The 25,579-nt window shown below is 47.8% G+C and overlaps 1 protein-coding gene and 2 pseudogenes across 2 annotated transcripts in view; 2 read left to right on the top strand and 1 right to left on the bottom strand.

Annotated features, from left to right (window-relative positions):
* NR5A1 (nuclear receptor subfamily 5 group A member 1) overlaps window positions 1-25,579 on the top strand; it is a 249,978-nt gene that overhangs the window by 158,400 nt on the left and 65,999 nt on the right. The gene's annotated exons all lie outside the window — the stretch shown is intronic.
* Window positions 3,760-3,878, bottom strand: LOC134952333 (5S ribosomal RNA; annotated as a pseudogene).
* On the top strand, window positions 4,826-4,944 carry LOC134952320 (5S ribosomal RNA; annotated as a pseudogene).

The raw sequence follows: 25,579 nt of genomic DNA, 5'->3' as shown, positions 1-25,579 counted from the left end.
TATCTGTATCTGAGGAGATCTGTAAAACATGCACTGTTAAATGTCCCAGAGGACTAGAGTTTGACGACATTGCGCTAGGGGCACTGGTTCTTAACTCCAGCCCTCAACTACCCCCAACAGGTCATGTTTTCAGGATTTCTGATGTGTGGAAACAGGTGGGCCAATTACTGACCAAGCAAAATAGAGCAATTTAGATGTGCATGATTAAAGAATCCAGAAAACATGAAATGTTGGGGGTACTGTATAGTACTTGAGGACTGGTGTTGAGAACCACTGCTCTAGGGGATAAATTAGGTTATTTCAGATCTGGATCCATATCTTTTTGAGTCAGCCCAGGTTCTGATTCTGGATATATGTATAAATGTTTACGTCTATTGTTCTTTGTTTTAAGTATACTTTTCCGTATCTGTTCTTATTCTGTGTAATTATCCATTGCTACTTATCAGGGCTGCCATCAGAAATTGTGGGGCCCGGGACTGACAAAATAGACAGGTCCCCTCCCTCCCCCCAAAAAAGCATTCTGCTGCACTGCTCCGCCTCTATGTGATATACTTTGTGACGTAACATATAAGTGGAGTGTTGCGGACCTATAGGAACGGTTTACAAAGAGCTGATGAGCAGATAAGGCTTGTTTTAACAGGTCCTCCCTGCGCATCAGACTGCTGTTGATTCACAGACTGGTGCAGCTCTACAGGTATTGGCGGCAGGAGCCAGGGGTGGGCCCCCCTCTCTGTAAGGCCCGGGACACCAGTCCCCACAGTCCCCCCCTGATGGCTGCCCTGCTACTTATCATATCTTGTTATTTCTGTTTACCATTGCCTTTATTTGCTGTAGGGCTCCTTGTTTTCTCCGCTCCTGTATGGAACAGTTATATTTCAATTTTGTTCCAGACACAGGTGTGCCTTCAAGCTAAATATTTGCTTGTGGTATTCATGGTGCACTGTTTATGGATGTGAGACGAAGAATCTGAACGTTTGTTCCAAAATAGACCATGTTTGCAACACCCTGTCCAAATCTGATAATGGAGGGGAACCGCAGATATGGTGTCGGCACAACATCAATGTTGACACTCGTCTTAGGAATTAATAGCAGATAGCCCGCAGAATGTACGTCACACTGGTTCTATTAATCCTGTCACTCCACGGGAACAAGAGATTTCTCATCGCCGCAAAGTCTCTGACCAATACTGCTTAGACTATTTCATACATTTGTTTGTCACTTAGACAAAATAAACTGAGGTAAAAACCAGGGCAAGTGGTGTAAGGGTGAAGAAAGGAATTTTTTTTACAGTTCAATTAAATTCAACATGTTCTGTCCTTAAATCATCTCGGCAAAGTACAGTATATTACTCTTTGGATTTTTGTTCTGTTTGGAATTATACAGTTTGATTTTCAAAGCATTATGTACAAGCCAGGGGAGTATCTACCCATTGGCCAGAATAGCACACGCCAGGGGCGCCAGGTAAGGAGGGGGCACCGCCTGGCAGTGCCATCCACGGCCAGGGTTTAGAATCCAGTAGTACTGTCAGACTTGGTGACTGTCTGTTACTGCCGATGCCAGTGTTAGGCGGCAGCGCACTGCACCTCACTTGTAATCAGACTCAACATAAACTACAGCTCCCAGCATCCCTTGTTGCCGGGAGCTGTAGTTTATTTTGAGTCTGATTGATCACTAGTGCAGTGCCGTGCCGCTGGACACCGGCACCAGCAGTAACAGAGTCACAGGGTACAATCCGGATTAAGGGGGACATTTACTAAGCAGTGATAAGAGCGGAGAAGTGAGCCAGTGGAGAAGTTGCCCAAGGCAACCAATCAGCTGCTCTGTATACTTTTATAGTATGCAAATTATAAATGTTACTTTAATGCTGATTGGTTACCATGTGCAACTTTTCCACTGGCTTACTTCTCCACTTTTATCACTGCTTAGTACATGTCCCCCCTAAGTGAGGGGTGGGGTTGTACAAGACTGCACTGCATGGCATTGACCTTAGGGAAGTGGACGGAGTGGAAGCAGGAGGGCGGGGCTACACGGTGCTGAGTCAGTCAGTGCCAGGCAACCCAGCAGCAGGGAGAAGAGGACAAGGAGCTACTAAAGTACATGCATTGAGTGTACCCTGTCTGTGAAGTGAGGGGGTAAACACTATATAGTCTGTCTGTATGTATGTGTGTCTGTGACTATAAGTATCTACTGTATTTATGTGTGTATTAGTGTGTGACTATGTAAGTGAATAAGTGTGTAACTATGTATGTATGTATGTATGTATGTATGTATGTATGTGACTGTATATATGTGTGCATGTGTGTAACTATTTGTATATATAGCATGTGTGACTGTACTGTATATCATATGTACTGTATGTGTTTTGTGTGTGACAGTATGTATGTAAGTGTATATGTGTGTGCCTATGGGCGGGATCAGATTTAATAATGGCAGTGGGGGTTATTCGGTAAGGATTGCAGATTCTCTTTCTATTGCATGCTGGGGGATGCTCATCCATCGCAGGGCAAGGCGGTCCAGCATGCTGAATGGCCTGCTCAGCGACTGCAATTTAATTGTGGTCGCTGCAACTGTGGAAGACCCCCTGCAGCTGTAGCTAGGCTGTGTATGCAGGTGGTCCGCCGCCATTTTTCACACAGTGGTGGCTGCGTGTGATGTCACTCAGTTGCCCCGAAAATGCATACGGCCCAACCCCATTTTCAACAACACCGCTTCCGCCCCCCCCCCGAAACGCCTCTGCCTATCAGGCAGAGGTCTTTACAGCCAATGTGATCCAATCGACGAAGCGCTGAGATCAGGGATATTGCAGTCGCATCCCTGAATGCGATTTGACCGCATTCCACTTATAAAAATAGAAATATATCTACTATCACTGGTCCACATTTCTATTTTCTGTTTGCATTCCCCATATACATTCTATAGACAGTGTTTCCTATAGGGGTACTACTGTGTAGCATAACGTGAATAAGAGACAGTACTGTGCGGTGTAATTGGATACTGTGTGGCATAACATGAATAAGAGACAGTACTGTGCGGTGTAATTGGATACTGTGTGGCATAACGTGAATAAGAGACACTACTGTGCGGTGTAATTGGATACTGTGTAGCATAACGTGAATAAGAGACACTACTGTGCGGTGTAATTGGATACTGTGTGGCATAACATGAATAAGAGACAGTACTGTGCGGTGTAATTGGATACTGTGTGGCATAACGTGAATAAGAGACACTACTGTGCGGTGTAACTGGATACTGTGTGGCACAATTTCAATTGAAAGTACTATTGTGTGGCCATGCCCCTTCCCCACAAGGCCACGCCCTTTTTTATACACCCTCCTTATTTCAAATATGTGTGTGTGTGTGTGGGGGGGGGGGGGGGGGGGGGCACCAGTCCTTACTTTGCCAGGGGCGCTCGGACCCCTAGATACACCCCTGGTACATGCTACAATATATAGTAAAGGGAAAAGAAACAGAAAAAAAGAGACCTTTGTTGGGAGCACTCCCACTTGGAAACAATTATGATTTGAGTAATAGACAATGATATGAAAAATAAAGTGATTAAAATGTAGCCTTTAATTGTATTATACTAAAATATTGGTACACCAAATATGTTATTTCACTTATAAGTGGCTAATAGATGTAAGCCACCTGGTAAAGCTAAATTGTGAAAATATTGATGAAAATACAAGGCATTATTTGGCAGGCCCAGAATACTAGGATGTATGGAATAGGTGCTATGACCAAATTGCTGCCGTCAAAAAAAACCTACAACACCTGGTATTCCTTAGTGGTCCACCACCTAAGTACTGACCAGGCCCAACACCGTATTGCTTCCAAGATCAGACGAGATTGGGCATGCGCGGTGTGGTATGGTAGTAGATCAGCATTGATATGGCAAATTCTACCACTAATATGTAAATGGTAGAGGGTTATTGGTAAGCACCTTGTTACCAAGTTGACCGAATAATCTCTAAAGAGACAATGTATGTTTGACCATCATTGCACCGAAATGTATCCAAAATATGATCGAAATTGCTGGACAAAAGATGATATTGAAATTTTTAGGAGAAAGAAAACAGACTTGAAAAGTAGGCAGGATGTGTAACCATCTCAATTATCCATTTAGAGGCTAATTAGTACCATCGTGCATAAACAAGGTATAAATGTTGTCTTTGAAACAAAAAGATAAATAAATCGGCCACAATAACTTATTTTGCATGTATCCACAGTGTGTCTATAATGTATCTGTCTAACATGTAATAAACAGACAGAAAATACCAAAATGAACCCGAAGAGGGGACATATAAAGTGATCCCCCAAAAGGTTTATTACATGTTACCTTGTTTATGCACGATGGTACTAAAAATTTCAATATCATCTTTTGTCCAGCAATTTCGATCATGGCATAATAGGAGTTTTTATTTATAATCTTTGGAGTTTACAATTTCACAATAACCTCTCTTTTTCCCTTTAATAGGGTGATCCAATTAACAATAGAGACGATTTCTCTTTGGATCATATACAAACATTGCGGCATGTTATCAGTATAACAGTGGTCTATATCTGCCTTACCGGCAGCAGAAACCCATTTTCAAAGGTGCTGCACAGCACATAATGAAACATACAGGCATTCCCTGCGGGCCAAGAAACTTTTGACCACATGATTTAAACCTACGTATACCTACATATTTTGGATACATTTCGGTGCAATGATGGTCAAACATACATTGTCTCTTTAGAGATTATTCGGTCAACTTGGTAACAAGGTGCTTACCAATAACCCTCTACCATTTACATATTAGTGGTAGAATTTGCCATATCAATGCTGATCTACTACCATACCACACCGCGCATGCCCAATCTCGTCTGATCTTGGAAGCAATACGGTGTTGGGCCTGGTCAGTACTTAGGTGGTGGACCACTAAGGAATACCAGGTGTTGTAGGTTTTTTTTGACGGCAGCAATTTGGTCATAGCACCTATTCCATACATCCTAGTATTCTGGGCCTGCCAAATAATGCCTTGTATTTTCATCAATATTTTCACAATTTAGCTTTACCAGGTGGCTTACATCTATTAGCCACTTATAAGTGAAATAACATATTTGGTGTACCAATATTTTAGTATAATACAATTAAAGGCTACATTTTAATCACTTTATTTTTCATATCATTGTCTATTACTCAAATCATAATTGTTTCCAAGTGGGAGTGCTCCCAACAAAGGTCTCTTTTTTTCTGTTTCTTTTCCCTTTACTACATATGTATTGGACCTATGGGAGCACCATCGACAATCACTGTTTATATCTACAAAAAATTATCCTTACTGGTAGATGGTGATAAATTCCAGATTTTTTTCTGATTGGTCGGTTACCTTGGAAACCTCTTGCAAATAAACTTCAAAATAAAAACCACTCAGTCCTGTGCGGCATCCTTAATCTAACTTTATACTGCCACATGCTACAATATACTCAGTCTTTCCACTTCTTAACCCTGCCCATCCCTAGCTTACACACACTTGCTGCTTCAGAAAACAGGACAGACATAGGGTTCAATTCAATTAGGGGCAAAGGGGGTGAGTAGCTGTTGCAAAAATCAGTGAGTCCGGCAGTACCATAAGTGCGGCATATAGCTGCACTTACTCGCAGTGGTGAGACCATCTCCCCTAATTAAATTAACTACATAAAGTTACTAATGGGGAAAATTATGTCATGGAAGTGAGTCTTCGACTGTTGCTAAACTACGTTTCCCATGATGCTCTCACACCCAGAAATTCATCAACAGTTACATCAACAGTCAAAAAAGAGCATACTTTTACTGGGGTGGTCTTCTGTTTGCCGTCGGCCGGGCTCCCGACGACCAGCAAACCGGAATCCCGACTGCCGGCATATCGACATCTTGTCTCCCTATTGGGGGTCCACGACCCCCCTGGAGGGAGAATATATAGCGTGGCGAGCGCAGCGAGCCCGCAAGGGGCTCATTTGCGCTCGCCGAGCTGTCGGTATGCCGGCGGTCGGGATTCTGGCGCCGGTATGCTGGTCGCCGGGAGCCCGGCCACCAGCATACCCTACTACACCCCTTTTATTGTTGTACATACAGTATTAGGACGCAAACTACTGTTTCAGTAATTGCACTACAGTTATAGCAGCAGGAGCAGTCACTCTATTTATACAACTATGACAGCCTTAGTTATGCCACTGTAATTCATGTCACATACAGAAAATTCTTTATTGGTTGCATTGACACCTTCACTGATTTCCATGAGTGAAAAAGTGTTAGACATTGGTCTTCATCTGATTTCAAGGGGTATATTTAATAAATGTCAATTTTGGTCGATTCCAGATTAATTTTAGATTGATTGATTGTGCTTCCAGGGTTAAAACAAACATTTACTAACATTTTAAAATTAATATATAAAATAATTTTCTAGTAAATGGATGTCTTCTTAACCTTGGAAGCCCAACATCGAACACAGATGATCAAAATCGACCTTTTGTACAAATACTCTAAGTCTTTCAGTGGCACATACTCATTGCCTATTGTGTCTATGTGCCTGGTTGGTTATCCATTTTTTCTGTTATCCTGCCTCTTACTGACCCTACCTGTTTTCATTGATCTGCCTCCTGCCTTGACTTCTGCAATGTTTCTGGTTATTCTTATCTGCTGTCTGCCTCGAATGTAGGGGGACATTTACTAAGCAGTGATAAGAACGGAGAAGTGAGTTAGTGGAGAAGTTGCTCATAACAACCAATCAGCACTGAAGTAACATCTATAATTTGCATACTATAAAATGATACAGAGCTGCTGATTGGTTGATGGGGCAACTTCTCCACTGGCTCACTTCTCCGCTCTTATCACTGCTTAGTAAATGTCCCCCTTAGACCGTTACTGTACATAAGTATAATGATCCTGCCCTGTCTTAGGCTTGTGATCTTACTGTTCTGTTAGCTGCATGGCTTGAACATGAATCTGCACCCTACTAATTATTTACTGTTTGTAATCACCTCAGCAAACTTTGTATTTACAGTAGATTATTGCTTAGGATTTCAGTGTCCGATATATCATTGTAAGCACCCGCTTCTATATAAACCTATACTACCAAGTACATAAGACCTGGTTGCAACTGAGTAGCGGTGACTTAACCATTGACTGCTGCTTTAGGTGAAGACTGGATGTGAGTCTCGGAGGTTTACCAGAAAGCTGGGCTCAATGATTACATCTACGCAGTATATCTCAGATGGACTATCAGAGAAAGAACACGGAGGGCATTCATATATGACAGGAGTGTCATAAACCTCCTGGCCCAGTGATCTCATGCTCTTGTAGGCACACGAAGGGTTAGCTTTTTTGCTGGGAGGGGTTAAAATGGGGTGATAGGCCCGTGATTGGTTTAGGAAGATGTGGGAGGTAGTTTAGGGAGCTAAGTAAGGAATCTTCTGGCAACTCAGCCTCTTCGTTGCTGGACGTTACCCAGAGAAGTACAGTTTATCTTACTGTCCTTATTGCTCTTCTTGTGTTTCTCACATAATCTATTCTGCTTTATCCTTTATTCTTTCTATCTTTATATCCTCCCTTCTACTTGCTCCTCCTTCTATTTTCCTACTCCTTATTCCTCTCTATACTACCCCCCTTTTTTCCTTATTATACCCTTTGCCTGTATGCTAATGGAGAGCGCGGGGACCCGTGAAGGAAGGCCGCGCAGGGTAGTCCCCCTCCCTGCTCGCTACCTCGTGGGCTCCGGACGTGCTCCGGCGCCCGGCGGGGTGGAAGTGCAGGCTGCGGGGGTCGGGAAGTGCAGGCTGCGGGCTCCCGCGGCGGGGCTTCCGGAGACGGAGGAGGCGACGGCCGTGAGGGGCAGGGGCGGGAGGCGATCCGTGGCCTCTCCGGCTCGCCGGCTGGGCCCCCCCTTCCGGCCGCACTTAACCCTGCTGTGTCCCGCCGCGCTGGGAGTGTGGTGCATGCGGCTGATGTCAGGCGCTGGCCTCCTGGGCGCCGGGGGCGGCGCCGCGCGGCGCGTCTGCAGGGGGCGGTGGCCAGTGGGGGTCTGCAGGTCTCCTCGGCTAGGGAGTGCGGCCCTGGCCTCCGGGGAGCCGGGGGCAGCGCAGCGCGCCACGCACACAGGGGGGGCAGCCAGTGTGGAGCGGGAGGTCTCCACATCCATAAGTCCCGGCCCTGGCCTCCGGGGATCCGGGGGTCGGCGCATTAGGGCCCCTCAAGGGGCTACACATCACGTGCAGGCTGCCAGGAGTAATTTGGCGCAGGGGCGTTGAGTGGGGGCCGAGTGGGCGCACGGTTCACACGCGGGGACACCCAGCAGCGCGGCATTGGCACTGTGGTCCCGTCGGATGATGGGACTCCTCTGGACAATGCTAGGTCGCGCAGGCATGAGAGACGCCATAGGCAACAGGAGGATTATGCGGCCAGGTTCAGTGGTAGCAGCTCGTCTATGGAGCTGGAGCCTTTGCAGGGTTCGGACCATTTGTGGGCCCCCACTTCCCGCGCTACGGGCAGTGTGGATCCTTCCGTTAGGGACACTAGGAGGGTGCGTGAGTCCCACGCTGGCGGGTTTAGGGCTCCTGGCCGGCGGATTGCGCGCCGAGCGCGGACGCCGGATGCTACTCCGATGCTGGCGTCGGGAGCGGTTGCGGACGCTGCAGGCGTGTCGGCCATATGTGCTGCAGTTGTAGCAGCCTTAGTCCCCCTGCTCACCACCGGTCCCGGTGGGGTGTTGGGGGGGCGGTACGTTGGCCGCAGGGACGGTCTCGTCCCAATTGACACAGGCGCTGGTGCCGGCAGTAACGTCAGCGATAGCTAGCGCGTCTAGTGCGGGCTGGGTTGCAGCTCCTTCGGCCAGCACCGTACCCGACAGGGCTGGAGTGTCTCCTTCTCTCGCACCCGCAGCTGCTGTAGCCGGACCTGACGACATGGCGGACCTAGCTCGGAGTGGAAGACCCAGAGACGACGCGGATGTGGCGGCTCATGCACCTGGATCATCTGGTGAGTCCGCATCTGACCCCGATTGGGTTGGCTCGGGGGCGAGCGTCGCTAGTTCGGAGGTGTCAATGTCCCGGGGGTCCTCTTCTTCGGTGAGCTATAGGAGGCGTAGCCATAGGCGACATAGGCGAGGCCGGGGCGCCGATAGTTTGTCTTCTACTTCTTCTGGCTCCTCAGGGTCCTCTCGGGCTCACAGGAGGCGCTCTAGGGATAGAGGCCGGAAAAGGCGCAAGCGATCGTCCACGTCCAGCATGTCGGTGGAATCGGCGCAATCGGACGAGGTCCGTTGTGCTAACACGGCTGTTCTTCGGGGACTGCGCCCGCGAGTGAAGGATAGGATCCGGAAAGGACGCTACGTGAATATATTTGCCCTAACTGGCAAGTCTAAGAAAGCGCTCGCGGCGGCTAGGAAGAAGGGCGAAGCGGCGGAGGACGCGTACATGTCGTACCAGAACTGGCTACGGGGTATGTATGTGTTTGCAACTTGTTACCAGGGGACGCGGCCGGACGAGCATATTAACGTTATGCGTTATATGTTCTTAATCCACAAGCTCTCCACGAAGGGCTCGGCATGGCGTTACTACGACGAGGAATTTCGTCGCAAACAGCATGGTCATGAGATCATGGATCTAGGAAAGAAAGATGTCGAGCTTTATGTGGACATGACGAATAACGACGAGTCCCCCACGGAGGCGGTTCCGACACGGCGTAAAAGTCGCGGTTTCTGGAACCCCCCACAAAAGGCGTTCGCAGGGAGGTCAGGGGGTGCGCGGACTGGACACGGGAAATGTTTTGCTTACAACAACTGGCAGTGTTCCTTGGGGGCACGATGTAAGTTCAAACATCTTTGTATCCGGTGCAGTGGTACCCACCCTATCAAAGACTGCATGCGGGCTGCCAGTGGAGCCGGGGGGGCACAGCAGGCCAACAAAACCGCGGTCCCGCGGCGGCCCTTGCTAAGTAGAGCTCCCACCCCCATCCGTTTAGAGAAACTCGCGGGCTGGCTGGATTGTTATCCCGATTGCGATACGGCGGAATTCCTGAGGACTGGTTTCTCAGAGGGTTTCAGCCTACCCATTGCGAGGGAGGTTCGGTCGGGAACGGGACGCAATTTGCGCTCAGCGTCGGAGTTTCCTCTTACATTACGGGAGAAGGTGATGCGTGAGGTGGCGTTGGGTCGTATGTCTAGCCCATGCGACTGCCCCCCGGTTGACGGCTTATTGCTGTCGCCAGTTGGAGTAGTCCCTAAGAAGGCCCCGGGGAAATTTCGGCTCATCCAGCACCTATCCTCTCCCGAGGGTTTTTCGCTGAATGATGCCCTGGACGACGGTCTCTGTAGCGTGGCTTACCAGTCCTTCGAGTCGGCATTGGACATAGTCCGGTCGTTTGGCCCGGGAGCCCTTATGTGTAAGCTGGATGTGGAGTAGGCTTTTCGGTTACTACCGTTACAGCCTTCTGCATTCCGATACATGGGCTTTCGCCTGGACGACGGATTCTATGTCGACAAGTTCCTCCCGATGGGCTGTTCCATTTCCTGTGCATATTTTGAACGGTTCAGTTCATTCCTGCACTGGTGTTTGGTTCGGAGTTCAGGGGAGGAGGGTGTAGCGCACTACTTGGACGATTTCCTCCTTGTGGGCCCCGCGGGTTCCACGCGTTGCACGAGACTCCTGGAGAAGGCGTTCTCTGGGTAGTCCCCATTGCGGAGGACAAGACCGAAGGTCCCTCGGCAGTCATAGCCTATTTGGGCATCGAAGTTGATACCTTAGGCGGTTTGTGTCGACTTCCTCGTGATAAGGTAGCGCGCTTGCATGATAGCATCCTGTTAGCATTGGCGGCGGGCAAGGTTACTCTTAGACAGGCACAGTCGCTGCTTGGTCTCTTTAATTTTGCCTGCCGGGTTATTCCCATGGGTAGGATATTCTGCAGGAAGCTGGAGAGAGCGACGGTGGGTGTGCGGCGCGCCCATCACTATATTCGGTTGTCCGGGGAGATTCGGCGGGATCTCCTGGTTGGGGACTTGTTTTTGGCTAATTTTAACGGGGTTTGCATATGGTTGTCACCCCCGGTCGCCAGTCCGGTTCTTCAGCTCTTCACAGATGCAGCGGGCTCCACAGGGTTTGGAGCGGTATTCCGAGAAGCTTGGTGCGCAGCTCCCTGGCCCGAGGATTGGGTGGCGCAGGGGCTGACGATGAACATGCTCCTGCTTGAGATTTTCCCTATAATGGTGGCGCTCGAGCTGTGGGCCTCTGAGCTGCAGAGCTGGCATGTGGTGTTCTGGTGTGACAACCTCGGGGTGGTGCAGGCCATTAACAGACAGCGCTCTACGTCTCTTCCAGTGTTACGGGTGTTGACACAGATTGTTTTGCGCTGCCTAGAGAGCAATATCCTGCTTACGGCACGACATGTCCCAGCGGTTGATAACGGCATTGCTTACGCGTTGTCGCGCTTTGATTGGCGGCGATTTAGGCGGCTGGCTCCGGCCGTGAACTCCTGCGGTGACTCTTGCCCCTCTTATGTGTGGCAGGTTATCCATCCGATATGGAGGGACTAGCCCACCATTCCCTGGCCCCGGCTACTTATGCGGCTTACCTGTCCGCGTGGGAGCAGTGGTCTCGTTTTTTGGTTCGCAATGGCCCTGGAGGTAAGAGTCATCTTTCCTTGCTTTTAGATTTCGTTTGTGAGTTATACTTGGAAGGGCAGGCCAGAACGTATGTCGTGAAGCTGCTGGCAGGTATATCCTACTTCCTCCGATTATGGGGGGAACGGGATATCACCAAAACGTTTTTCTTATCGCGGGTTCTCAAGGGTTGGGCCCGCGCGGTGCCCACTCCTCCAGGACCCGCGATTGTCGATCGATGGGCCTCTCCTTTATAGGCTACTGCGAGTGTTGCCGTTGATTTGCGCTTCCCGATATGAGGCGGCCCTTTTCAGACTGGCATTCGCAGTGGCTTTCCATGGGGCGTTTCGGGTGGGAGAGCTGGTTGCCTCTTCACGGCGGGCGCTCTCCCCACTTCTGACGTCTCATGTGTCCCTTAACAACAACGCGTTGTGGTGTCGGGTGCAGCGGTCCAAGACGGATCAGAGTGGTAGGGGGCATTGGATATCCATGGGTCTCTGCTCGGAAAGCAGGATTTGTCCTGTGGCCTTGGCAGTGGCATATGAGAGACGACGCCCGTTGCTTACGGGGTCGTGGCTTATTCATCATGACGGCACTCCCTTGACTCGCTATCAGTTCGGGTGGGTCTTGAAGCGCTGCATCTTCCACCTGGGTCTTCCTCCGGATGTCTATGGTACTCATTCCTTCCGTATCGGTGCCGCTACGGCTGCTGCCGCGGCAGGGTGGTCCATAGACGATATCCGGACACTGGGCAGGTGGAGGTCTGGTGTATTTCGGCAATATGTCAGACGTTAGCTTGCCTGGGGCAACCCAACTTGGGGATTAGCTACTCGCCATCATTAGATGGGGGTCTTGAGGAATTTTTTGTTTAACCGTCAGTTTTAATCACGGTTTGTACCGGCTGTCGGATGTTTGCGTTTTTTGCCTCAAGTCAAGTTGGGAGACCCGTGGCCACTAAAATCCCTGTCCCATGCCCTGGCTAGGTGTAGGCCTGTTGCCCCTTTTAACCCCCCCCCCCCTCCCCCCGCCCAGTTGTACCTTTTGTTCCAATTATTACCTTTTAGTACAATTATTAATGATGTTTTTAATTCCCCTGCAGGTAAACGCATTGACCCCCAATTTACCTGGGTGTTAGGACACTCATTTGTTTTTTGGACCGCCCGGTTGCCGGTAATGGCGGATTGTGCCAGTTATCCGGAGCTTGCTGTCATGCGGTGGTTAGGTTGGAGGGGCATACGCTGGGAGGCTTTCCGACAAAAATTGGATGAGGCGGTGCGGGTATTTGGGTACCCTTTGTTCCTTGTTGTTCACCTGGGAGGCAACGACCTTACGTCTCGGTCGTCCTTGGACCTCCGTTGTGATGTCAGGCGGCAGTTGGTCGGCTTGATTGCAGAATGGCCTTTCTGCAGGGTATTTTGGTCGGACATTCTACCGCGTAGGGTTTGGTATGGAGCCGAGAAGCCCGGTGCCATTGACCTGGTGCGTGACGGGTCAACGCTGTGGTGGGCAAAGCTGTGTCATCTGCTGGGGGTTGTGTAGTTCCGCACCCGACTATTTCCTACAAGGATTGCGGGATGTACCGAGGCGATGGTGTGCATCTTTCTGAGTCGGGTACGGCCGTATTTGTTGCATATATTTTTCAGGGCCTTAGGTCATTGTAGTTGGAGTTTAGTTTGAGTTTCCATAGTCGTTTTCTTTTTTCATAGTTGTTTTCCTAGTCGTTAGTTAAGGGGTTAGGTATGGTGGCGGCGCAGGTTTGCGGTGAGCAAACCTTCGGGTTGGCCGGTTTCAGAACGGCTTAGGTATTGGTTAATTAGGTATAGGTTAATTTCCCATGGGGGGCAGTTCGGTCATGTAGGAGTATGGGCGTGGTTAATTAGGCGGACCGGAGGGCATCACCTGACCAGGTGGGCCCTCCTTTCTCCTCCTGCATGGCTGAACTGCTGCCTCAAGTCAATGCTGATGTGGGCATATGGCCTCTTCAGTTTGTGGTGTTGTCCCCGCAAGGCTTGGGCAGTTGGTCCGCCTTGGCGAGTCAGACGGTCAAGGAAAGGGGCAGTTGGTCCATCCTTGCCTGTCGGGCAGTTGGCCCGAGTTATCAACGTTTAATATTTTACTTTGACTTGTACTAGGCCGTTCTTTCCCTGCCACCATACATTAGTTAGTTTAAAATTTAAATAGTTGATCCCTCTCAATAAAAAAGCTGACCCATTTCACCGCAGCTATTGTTGTACATGTATTATTTATAGATAAGTTGGTGTGCAAGGAGCGTGAGTGCTTGGGTCATGGAGAGTTTAAGAACACGGAGGGCATTCATATATGACAGGAGTGTCATAAACCTCCTGGCCCAGTGATCTCATGCTCTTGCAGGCACACGAAGGGTTCGCTTTTTGCTGGGAGGGGTTAAATGGGGTGATAGGCCCGTGATTGGTTTAGGAAGATGTGGGAGGTAGTTTAGGGATCTAAGTAAGGAATCTTCTGGCAACTCAGCCTCTTCGTTGCAGGACGTTACCCACCCGTCCCCCCCTTTTTTACTGTTGGTTTTAGTGCTGTTATTTGTGTCGGCTGCTTATTGAGTGGATTGTTGTGTGGCCGGTTTCAGAACGGCTTAGGTATTGGTTAATTAGGTATAGGTTAATTTCCCATGGGGGGCAGTTCGGTCACGTAGGAGTATGGGCGTGGTCAATTAGGCGGACCGGAGGGCATCACCTGACCAGGTGGGCCCTCCTTTCTCCTCCTGCATGGCTGAACTGCTGCCTCAAGTCAATGCTGATGTGGGCAGATGGCCTCATCAGTTTGTGGTGTTGTCCCCGCAAGGCTTGGGCAGTTGGTCCGCCTTGGCGAGTCAGACGGGCAAGGAAAGGGGCAGTTGGTCCGTCCTTGCCTGTCGGGCAGTTGGCTCGAGTTATCAACGTTTATTATTTTACTTTGACTTGTACTAGGCCGTTCTTTCCCTGCCACCATACATTAGTTAGTTTAAAATTTAAATAGTTGATCCCTCTCAATAAGAAAGCTGACCCATTTTACCGCAGCTATTGTTGTCCGTGTATTATTTATAGATAAGTTGGTGTGCAAGGAGCGTGAGTGCTTGGGTCATGGAGAGTTTATGACAAAAGTATTCCACTGGACTTGAACTTGAGCTTGATCTGAACACTACTCATATTTAAACAGCTTACTAAAACTTTGTTAGGATAGTATATTAAACTATTTCAACTAAAACCTCATTTCGGTCAACAGGCATCACTACTATAGTACGCTCTGTGTTCATCTTGCTGCTTCTCTTCTATTTTCAGGAAGACTGATCCTGCCACTACTGTAGCTCCTCATCCCCTTCAATTTCACTCACACATTCAATCACCTCAATAATGTGACGCAGCCTGTTATGCATTGCTCAGCATAAATGTTATATATAGGAGGACTGTAGCATTATGTAGAGGATGCCAGCAATAGAGATAAATAATGAAAAGATAAAGAAAGAAAGTCGTGTACAACTGCTTGACTATAAGAATTTGAGGTAATGTTTTCTGTGGTTCAAACTTATCTTGATTTAAGGTTCACTGAATAGTCCATGTTCCATTTTCTGTGATCATGGCCCAGACTAATGTGCATGATATGGAAAGGAATGCAATTCACAATTTTCATGCAAGATAGTGCTTCCCATGTGAAAATGTGATACATTGTTAGCTTCAAGCCATTCTGTTCATCATGCATTTGCACTATTGTGATCAGGGGCCTAGCCAAAACTTGTTGTGCCCCATTCTGTAACAACATTTTGAAATCACCCCCACCTTTATCTGTAGCAGTAGTTCATTTTATGTCCTATTGTACTGGCCTAGTTAGTTGTATTCCCCATAGTCGTATCCTAGTTAATGTTATGTCCCTTAGTAGTGCCCTAGTTCATTGTAGCCCTGATAGTAATGCCCTAGTTCACAATATGCTACATTGTAGTGCTGCCAGTACGCATTATGCCACACAGTGCCCCAATTCACATTATGCCATACACTGTCCCCAGTACATATTATGCTAGATTGAAGTGTCCTCAGTTCATAATGCCATATGATAGTGCCTCCAGTTTGTTAAAATTATGCCATTTTGTAGTGCCCACGTTTTATATAATTGCAAAATTGTAGTGTCCACTGTTCATTCAGTGCAACAGTTTAGAGCCCTCAATTTAGTTTATATTTTGCCGCATCACAGTGTCCCAAGTTTATATTATACCACATTATAGTGCCCCCGTTCATATTATTCTACCTTACAGGGCCACCATACCATTCTAAAATCCACTACAGACATGGGGCCTAATTCAGGTTGGATTGCAAATCACGACCCAACCACAGTTTCTCTATCGTCCTTGTGGATGCTGGGGTTCCTGAAAGGACCATGGGGAATAGCGGCTCCGCAGGAGACAGGGCACAAAAAGTAAAGCTTTCCGATCAGGTGGTGTGCACTGGCTCCTCCCCCTATGACCCTCCTCCAGACTCCAGTTAGATTTTTGTGCCCGGCCGAGAAGGGTGCAATTCTAGGTGGCTCTCATAAAGAGCTGCTTAGAGAGTTTAGCTTAGGTTTTTTATTTTACAGTGATTCCTGCTGGCAACAGGATCACTGCAACGAGGGACAGAGGGGAGAAGAAGTGAACTCACCTGCGTGCAGGATGGATTGGCTTCTTGGCTACTGGACATGAAGCTCCAGAGGGACGATCACAGGTACAGCCTGGATGGTCACCGGAGCCACGCCGCCGGCCCCCTCACAGATGCTGAAGCAAGAAGAGGTCCAGAATCGGCGGCTGAAGACTCCTGCAGTCTTCTAAAGGTAGCGCACAGCACTGCAGCTGTGCGCCATTTTCCTCTCAGCACACTTCACACGGCAGTCACTGAGGGTGCAGGGCGCTGGGAGGGGGGCGCCCTGGGAGGCAAATGAAAACCTTTTTTGGCGAAAAATACCTCACATATAGCCCCCAGAGGCTATATGGAGATATTTAACCCCTGCCAAGATTCACTAAATAGCGGGAGACGAGCCCGCCGAAAAAGGGGCGGGGCCTATCTCCTCAGCACACAGCGCCATTTTCTCTCACAGAAAGCCTGGAGAGAAGGCTCCCAGGCTCTCCCCTGCACTGCACTACAGAAACAGGGTTAAAACAGAGAGGGGGGGCACTGATTTTGGCGATATTGAGATATATAAAGATGCTATAAGGGAAAACACTTATATAAGGTTGTCCCTATATAATTATAGCGTTTTGGTGTGTGCTGGCAAACTCTCCCTCTGTCTCCCCAAAGGGCTAGTGTGGGTCCTGTCCTCTGTCAGAGCATTCCCGGTGTGGGTGCTGTGTGTCGGTACGTGTGTGTCGACATGTTGAGGACGATGTTGGTGAGGAGGCGGAGAAATTGCCTGTAATGGTGATGTCACTCTCTAGGGAGTCGACACCGGAATGGATGGCTTATTTAGGGAATTACGTGAGAATGTCAACACGCTGCAAGGTCGGTTGACGACGTGAGACGGCCGACAAACTATTAGTACCGGTCCAGGCGTCTCAGAAACACCGTCAGGGGCGTTAAAAACGCCCATTTACCTCAGTCGGTCGACACAGACACGGACACTGAATCCAGTGTCGACGGTGAATAAACAAACGTATTTCTCATTAGGGCCACACGTTAAGGGCAATGAAGGAGGTGTTGCATATTTCTGATACTACAAGTACCACAAAAAAGGGTATTATGTGGGAGTGAAAAAACTACCTGTAGTTTTTCCTGAATCAGATAAAATAAAATGAAGTGTGTGATGATGCGTGGGGTTACCCCGATAGCAAATATTGGCGTTATACCCTTTCCCGCCAAAAATTAGGGCGCGTTGGGAAACACCCCTTAGGGTGATAAGGCGCTCACACGCTTATCAAGTGGCGTTACCGTCTCCAGATACGGCCGCCCTCAAGGAGCCAGCTGATAGGAAGCTGGAAAGATATCCTAAAAAGTATATACACACATACGGTGGTTATACTGCGACCAGCGATCGCCATCAGCCTGGAGATGCAGTGCTGGGTTGGCTTGGTCGGATTCCCTGACTGAAAATATTTTATTCATATAGGGCATTTAATAGGATGCATTCTATATATATGTACGTGAGATGCACAGAGGGATATTTGCTCTCTGGCATCAAGATAAGTACGTTGTCCATATCACCCAGAAGATGTCATGGACACGACAGTGGTCAGGTGATACAGATCCCATACGGCACATGGAAGTATTGCCGTATAAAGGGAAGGAGTTAGTTGGGGTCGGTCCATCGGACCTGGGGACCACGGCAACAGCTGGGAAATCCAACCTTTTTACCCCAAGTTACATCTCAGCTGAAAAAGACACCGTCTTTTCAGCCTCAATCCTTCCTTTCCCATGAGGGCATGCAGGCAAAAGGCCAGTCATATCTGCCCAGACATAGAGGTAAGGGAAGTAGACTGCAGCAGGCAGCCCCTTCCCAGGAAAAGAAGCCCTCCACCGCGTCTGCCAAGTCCTCAGCATGACGCTGGGGCCATGCAAGCGGACTCAAGGTGGGGGGGTAGTCTCAAGAGTCTCAGCGCGCAGTGGGATCACTCGCAGGTTGACCCCTAGATAGTACAAGTATTATCCCAGGGGTACAGATTGGAGAGTCGAGACATCTTCTCCTCGCAGGTTTCTGAAGTCTGCTTTACCAACGGCTCCCTCCGACAGGGAGGCAGCATTGGAAACAATTCACAAGCTGTATATCCAGCAGGTGATAATCAAAGTACCCCTCCTACAACAAGGAAAAGGGTATTATTTTTCCACACTATATTGTGGTACTGACGCCAGACGGCTTGGTGAGACATAGTCTAAACTGAAATCTTTGAACACTTACATAAAAGGTTCAAATCGAGATGGAGTCACTCAGAGCAGTGATAGCGAACCGGAAAAAAGGGGACTATATGGTGTCCCTGGACATCAAGGATTACCTCCATGTCCAAATTTGCCCTTCTCAACAAGGGTACCTCTGGTTCGTGGTACAGAACTGTCAATATCAGTTTCAGACGATGCCGTTTGAATTATCCACGGCACCCCGGGCCTTTTACCAAGGTAATGGCCGAAAAGATGTTTCTTCAAAGAAAAAAGGCATCTAAATTATCCCTTACTTGGACGATATCCTGAAAAGGGCAAGTTCCAGAGAACAGTTGGAGGTCGGAAGAGCACTATCTAAAGTAGTTCTACGACAGCACGACTGGATTCTAAATATTCCAAGAATCGCAGCTGTTTTCCGACGATACGTCTGCTGTTCCTAGGAATGATTCTGGGCATAGTCCAGAAAAAGGTGTTCCTCCGGGAGGAAAAAGCCAAGGAGTTATTCGACCTAGTCAGAAACCTCCTAAAACCAGGCCAAGTATCAGTGCATCAATGCACAGGAGTCCTGGGAAAAATGGTGGCTTCTTACGAAGCGATTCCATTCGGCAGATCTCAGGGGATTTGCTGGACGAATGGTCCGGATCGCATTTTCAGATGCATCAGCGGATAATCCTGTCTCCAAGGACAAGGGTGTCTCTTCTGTGGGGGCTGCAGAGTGCTCATCTTTTAGAGGGCAGCACACTCAGCATTCAGGACTGTGTTCTGGGGACCACGGATACCAGCCTGAGAGGCTGGGGAGTAGTCACACAGGGAAAAAAATTTCCAAGGAAGTGTGGTCAAGTCTGGAGACTTCTCTCCACATGAATATACTGGAGCTAAGGGCAATTTACAATGCTCTGAGCCTAGGAAGACTCCTGCTTCAAAGTCAACCGGTGCTGATCCAGTAGGACATCATCATGGCGGTCGCCCACGTTATCAGACGGGGCGACACAAGAAGCAGGAGGGCAATGACAGATTCTTCGCTGGGCGGAAAATCATGTGATAACACTGTCAGCAGTGTTCATTCCGGGAGTGGGCAACTGGGAAGATTTCCTCAGCATAAATGAATTCCACCCGGAAAAGTGGAAACTTAATCTGGAAGTTTCCACATGATTGTAAACCGTTGGGAAAGACCAAAGGTGGTTATGATGGCGTCCCACCTGAAGCGCCAGGTCAAGAGACACTCAGGCAATAGCTGGGACGCTCTGGTAACACCGTCGGTGTACCAGTCGGTGTATGTGTTCCATCCTCTGCTTTTCATACCCAATGTATTGAAAATGATAGGAAGGAGAGGAGTAAGAACTATACTCGTGGCTCCGGTTTGGCCAAGAAGGACTTGGTTCCCGGAACTTCAAGAGATACTAAGAAGGGTCTTGATTCGGCAAGAACCGTGTCTGTTCCGGGACTTACCGCAACTGCGTTGACGCCAAGGCGGGTGAACGCCGGATCCTAAGGGAAAGAGGCATTCCGGAAGAGGTCATCCCTACCCTGGTCAGAGCCAGGAAGGAGGTGACCGCACAACATTATCACCACTTAGGTGAAAATATGTGCCAGGGTGTGAGTCCAGGAAGGCTCCACGGAAGAATTTCAACTAGGTTAATTTCTACATTTCCTGCAAACAGGAGTGTCTATGGGTCTCAAATTGGGTCCATTAAGGTTCAAATTTTGGCCTGTTGATTTTCTTCCAGAAAGAAATTGGCTTCAGTTCCTGAAGTCCAGAAGTTGTTAAGGGATTACTGCATATACAGCCCCTTTGATGTCTCCAGTAGCACTGGGCGATCTCAACGTAGTTTTGGGATTCCTAAAAAATCACATTGGTTTAAACAACTCAAATCTGTGGATTTGATATATCTCACATGGAAAATGACCATGCTGTTGGTCCTGGCCTCGGCCAGGCGAGTGTCAGAATTGGCGGCTTTATCTCACAAAGCCATATCTGATTGTCCATTCGGACAGAGCAAAGCTGCGGACTCGTCCCCAGTTTTCTCCTTAAGGTGGTGTCAGCGTTTCACCTGAACCAGCTTATTGTGGTACCTGCGGCTACTAGGGACTTGGAGGACTCCAAGTTGCTGGATGTTATCAGGGCCCTGAAAATATAGTTTCCAGGTTGGCTGGAGTCAGGAAATCTGACTTGCTGTTTATCCTGTATGCACCCAACAATGCTGGGTGCTTCTGCTTCTAAGCAGTCGATTGCTCGTGGGATTGGTAGCACAATTCAACTTGCACATTCTGTGGCAGGCCTGCCACAGTCTAAATCTGTTAAGGCCCATTCCACAAGGAAGGTGGGCTCATCTTGGGCGGCTGCCCGAGGGGTCTCGGCATTACAACTTTGCCGAGCAGCTACGTGGTCGGGGGAGAACACGTTTGTAAAATTCTACAAATTTGATACCCTGGCAAAAGAGGACCTGGAGTTCTCTCATTCGGTGCTGCAGAGTCATCCGCACTCTCCCGCCCGTTTGGGAGCTTTGGTATAATCCCCATGGTCCTTTCAGGAACCCCAGCATCCACAAGGACGATAGAGAAAATAAGAATTTACTTACCGATAATTCTATTTCTCGGAGTCCGTAGTGGATGCTGGGCGCCCATCCCAAGTGCGGATTATCTGCAATACTTGTACATAGTTATTGCTAACTAAATCGGGTTATTGTTGTTGTGAGCCATCTTTTCAGAGGCTCCGCTGTTATCATACTGTTAACTGGGTTCAGATCACAGGTTGTACAGTGTGATTGGTGTGGCTGGTATGAGTCTTACCCGGGATTCAAAATTCCTCCCTTATTGTGTACGCTCGTCCGGGCACAGTACCTAACTGGAGTCTGGAGGAGGGTCATAGGGGGAGGAGCCAGTGCACACCACCTGATCGGAAAGCTTTACTTTTTGTGCCCTGTCTCCTGCGGAGCCGCTATTCCCCATGGTCCTTTCAGGAACCCCAGCATCCACTACGGACTCCGAGAAATAGAATTATCGGTAAGTAAATTCTTATTTTTTCCAATGGCCCCAACTGCGCACATGCAGGTCCCGTCCTGCGAGGGCGCTCGCAGTTATTTCTAATGGTTAGCATTAACTGCGAATGCCACTGCCTGATTGACAGGCAGAGACGTGTTTGCGGGGTGGGCGGCGTGAACAGGGGCGTGTCGTCATCATTTTTGGGGCAGCTGCGTGTCGTCACATGCAGCCGCTCCGAACTAAAAAATGGCGGCTGGTCTCCTGCCATCGCAGACAGGCTACGCTGGCAAGAGGCATCCAGAATTTCAGCAATCATGCTGAAATTGCTGTGTAATCGCAATTTCAGCGTGATTGCAGTGGGTGGGCGGTGGGCTGCATGCTGGGCTGCCTTGCCCTGCGATAGGCAGCCCCCAGCATGAGATTCAAAGGATTACACATTCTGCTAAAAAGCAGAATTTGCAATCCTTACTGAATAAGGACCATAATTCACTAAAAAAGGAGAATATAACCCTATTTAGGCCTTGCAACAGGTGAGTCCCAATTGCTTAGCAGACAATTCTGAGTACTTGGTAGACAACTATATGACCGGTGTCTGGAGCCGCCTAAGCCTCTCTGCGCCATAGCAACGGTACTGCATGCAGTCACTATTGCTATGTCCGTGATTGTGACCAAAATAGGATTTTTCAATACTACAGTATATCATTCTGTCATTTGACAGCATTGAGTAAATATGAAAAATTCAATTTCTTTTTATTCGATATTTTCAATCACATGGTGGAAATTATTATCACATGATCCTACTTACCACACTTTCATTGACAGAAGGATTCAGAAACAGAAAAGGGCATATTCAAATAGCCACTTGGTTTATCCTACGGCTAATTACCTTGTCGTTCAGGGAAAGTTTTTCAATTAAATATCCTCTTCCCCACGACGATTTAGTCCAGGGCATTAATTAAATATACAGTATGACCCAAAGATAAAAGCACAAATATGCATGATACTCACTAAGGTGCTAAAACACTTTTACTTATTTGATATAAAAACAAAACTCTATAAAGATGGTAAAACTGCTTGCTGTGAACACCATTATAATTGCCAGGTTATTGTTTTTCTTTATCGGTTTGTCAATGCATACAGATGCCAGAGGCATGGAGCTCTTTCCTATTCATTTCAATAGCCCAGCTGGTACAAAAAGTCAACACTGAAATAAATGGACTATTGAAAAGAATGGAAGAAGCTATGAGATTACATAAATCATCACAAAATAAATTATAGCAAACAGTTATGTCGGCTTTTGTAAGGTTTTTATTTCTCAGTTTTTAAAATTTTCCATTGGACAGAAGAATATCCTTATATAGGGCAGCACTTGATTTACCGAAAAACACAATACCGACGGTCATAATACTGACAGCCATTGACCGACAGTCAAAATATCGATATTCATTATGCTGACATGTTCAAAATGCAGACACAGTCAGAATACCGACATTTGAACTCTCTCCGTGTGTACCCCCCTTTAGATTTGGGTGGGGAAACTCTCTCTGCACATGTTATATTCTCCCCCCCCCCCCCCTCCCCCTGCAATGCACATGGTTTTGCCCATTAGGGTGCTTTTTTGGTTTGCTAACAACTCTGAATGACCCTCTGTAGCCTGCACAGTCTTATTGTAGGTTCCCACTATACAATAGCTTAGAATTTAAGACCTTTCCTGTATTATAATGTAAAAGTACATCCTAGTTTCAAAGCCTGTTGCTGTTAAAGGTAACAAATAATAAGTTATAACTTAAATAAAACAATGTAAGTTAATTGCAACCTAATTAGAAAAAAAAGTTTCTTCTGCAAATAGATGGTAGGCACATTTTGGGCCTGATTCAGACCTGACCACTGCTGTGTGTTTTCGCACAGCGGGCGATTATCGAACTGCTGCATATGAATATACATTGCAATGCACATGCACGATGGACAGCAGAGACGGGATGGTGCAAAATTTTTTATCGCACCGGCAAGGGTCTTAACTGCCCATTTTCTGTGAGTGTCAGGTAAAACGCAGGTGTTCCCAAGCGGTTTCAGGGCAGGGGTGTGACGTCAGCGCCGACCCCGATCAGCCTGATTTTTTCGCACTGGAGGAGTAAGTATTGAGCTACGCACAGACTGCACACACTGCACAGAATGGGAAAAACATTCAATGGTGAGTATGATGCGAACAGTTTTGCAGCTGTCCGCTGACTGAGGGGAATTTTCGCACAGCGTACACATGTAATCGCACACTTGCACGGGACGAAATTTCACATCGCAGGACAGTAGAATTTGCAGCACAGAGATCAGCATGAAATATGGCTCAATTTTTAAGATTGGAGAGACCCGTGTACAGGCTCTGTGCAGGCGCTGCAGATCCTGGCATTGTACCACAGTCTACTGCATATGGGCAGGTCTCCGGGAACATGGTGATCACGCCATGTTTCCGGTGAGTTTTCTACTGTGCATGCACAAATCTCTGGGAAAATGGCCACCATGCCACCCTGAACCCATTATAAATACACCATTGTTCACCGGCCAGAACTAGGTACACTTACTGTATGCTTTACAGAAAAGTATACAGTGAGATTAATTACACATAAACTTGGATTATAAATTAATTAATTACATTTCCTTAAATTGCAGAGTACAGAACACATCTGTTTATGGAATGGTTATCTCAGTCACTTGATTTCTGATAACAGGGTCGTCAGTATATCTGAGAATTCCTCGGTCAGTCTGTCTTGCAGATTATTTCTAATTAGGAAAAAAAACACACACAGATTTCATGTTCTACAATCTACCCTATCAGTGCCAGGGACACCTCAGTCATGGCTTAGATAGTTACAGTTTACTGAAAACACTTGCCAAGTGTAATTGAGTCTCCATTAAATTTGTTTTCGTAAAGAATAAATGAGGAAAGCAGGAGTAAAGCAGTTTCTTTGAAAAGATGATGCATGCTCAGGGTAAAGTGATAATGAGGCTCATTCACATGCGGTAGCAATATTGTGTGCACATCGGTCAATATTTTCTCACTGCGCATGCATCTGCGCTGTGAGTGAATTGTGATTGCGATCACACCGAGGAAGACAACGTTTGGGGGTAGTAACGGGGGTAGTAACGGGGAGTGGATGGGTAGCTTCTCAGACCCCATTTTGCATACATAAATTAGCAGTTGCGATCTTACATACTGTACTACTGGAGAGCTCTCTGCGTCCCGGCAGAGCAGCTCAGCCTGCATGTCTACAGAGGCACTCAAGACTCTCTGACATGACCTGATCTGCAACGATGGTACTGATGTATCAGCTATTTTACACTGTCCAATGGAAATGATGTGATAGAAGGTGGCAGTCCTATGCCCAGGTTGGCTCCTGCCCATATTAGCATATAATTGCAATTGCATACAGCAAAAGATAGCAACCCAGTAGCTTCCTATTGTTGAGTGAAGGGTAGCTGAAGAAGGAGAATCAAAGTGGATGGCCACAGTACTTATGTGGAAACAACTGTTCCCAGGATTGGACTGGCCCCCCGGGGTGCAGGAGAAACCCCCTGAGGTCCGTCTCCGCCTCTATAGATCAGATTCCAGTCTGTGCAATTGAATTATGCATTATACACATATGTTACCTTATACTGCACACGACTATGGTGTATTCTCTACAGTGCATTGGTTTATTCAGGGCAGGATTAAGGGCCACATGGGCCTTGAGCTGAAAATTTTCAAGGGCCTATACTGAGATGTAGAGGTGTAGTAACCAGTGCTGTGTGGGTGTAGCCCGAGTCATGTGTGGGTGTATACTCTGTACACAATGGCCCTCATTCCGAGTTGTTCGCTCGCAAGCTGCTTTTAGCAGCTTTGCACACGCTAAGCCGCCGCCTACTGGGAGTGTATCTTAGCTTATCAAAATTGTCAACGAAAGATTAGCAAAATTGCGAATAGACACTTCTTAGCAGTTTCTGAGTAGCTCCACACTTACTCGGCAACTGCGATCAGTTCAGTCAGTTTCGTTCCTGGTTTGACGTCACAAACACACCCAGCGTTCGCCCAGACACTCCTCCGTTTCTCCAGCCACTCCCGCGTTTTTCCCAGAAACGGTAGCGTTTTTTCGCACACACCCATAAAACGGCCAG

Source organism: Pseudophryne corroboree, chromosome 8 (assembly GCF_028390025.1).
Source record: "Pseudophryne corroboree isolate aPseCor3 chromosome 8, aPseCor3.hap2, whole genome shotgun sequence".
Taxonomy (NCBI): domain Eukaryota; kingdom Metazoa; phylum Chordata; class Amphibia; order Anura; family Myobatrachidae; genus Pseudophryne; species Pseudophryne corroboree.
Note: the sequence above shows the minus strand (reverse complement) of the source record. Positions and strands in the feature narration are given on the sequence as shown.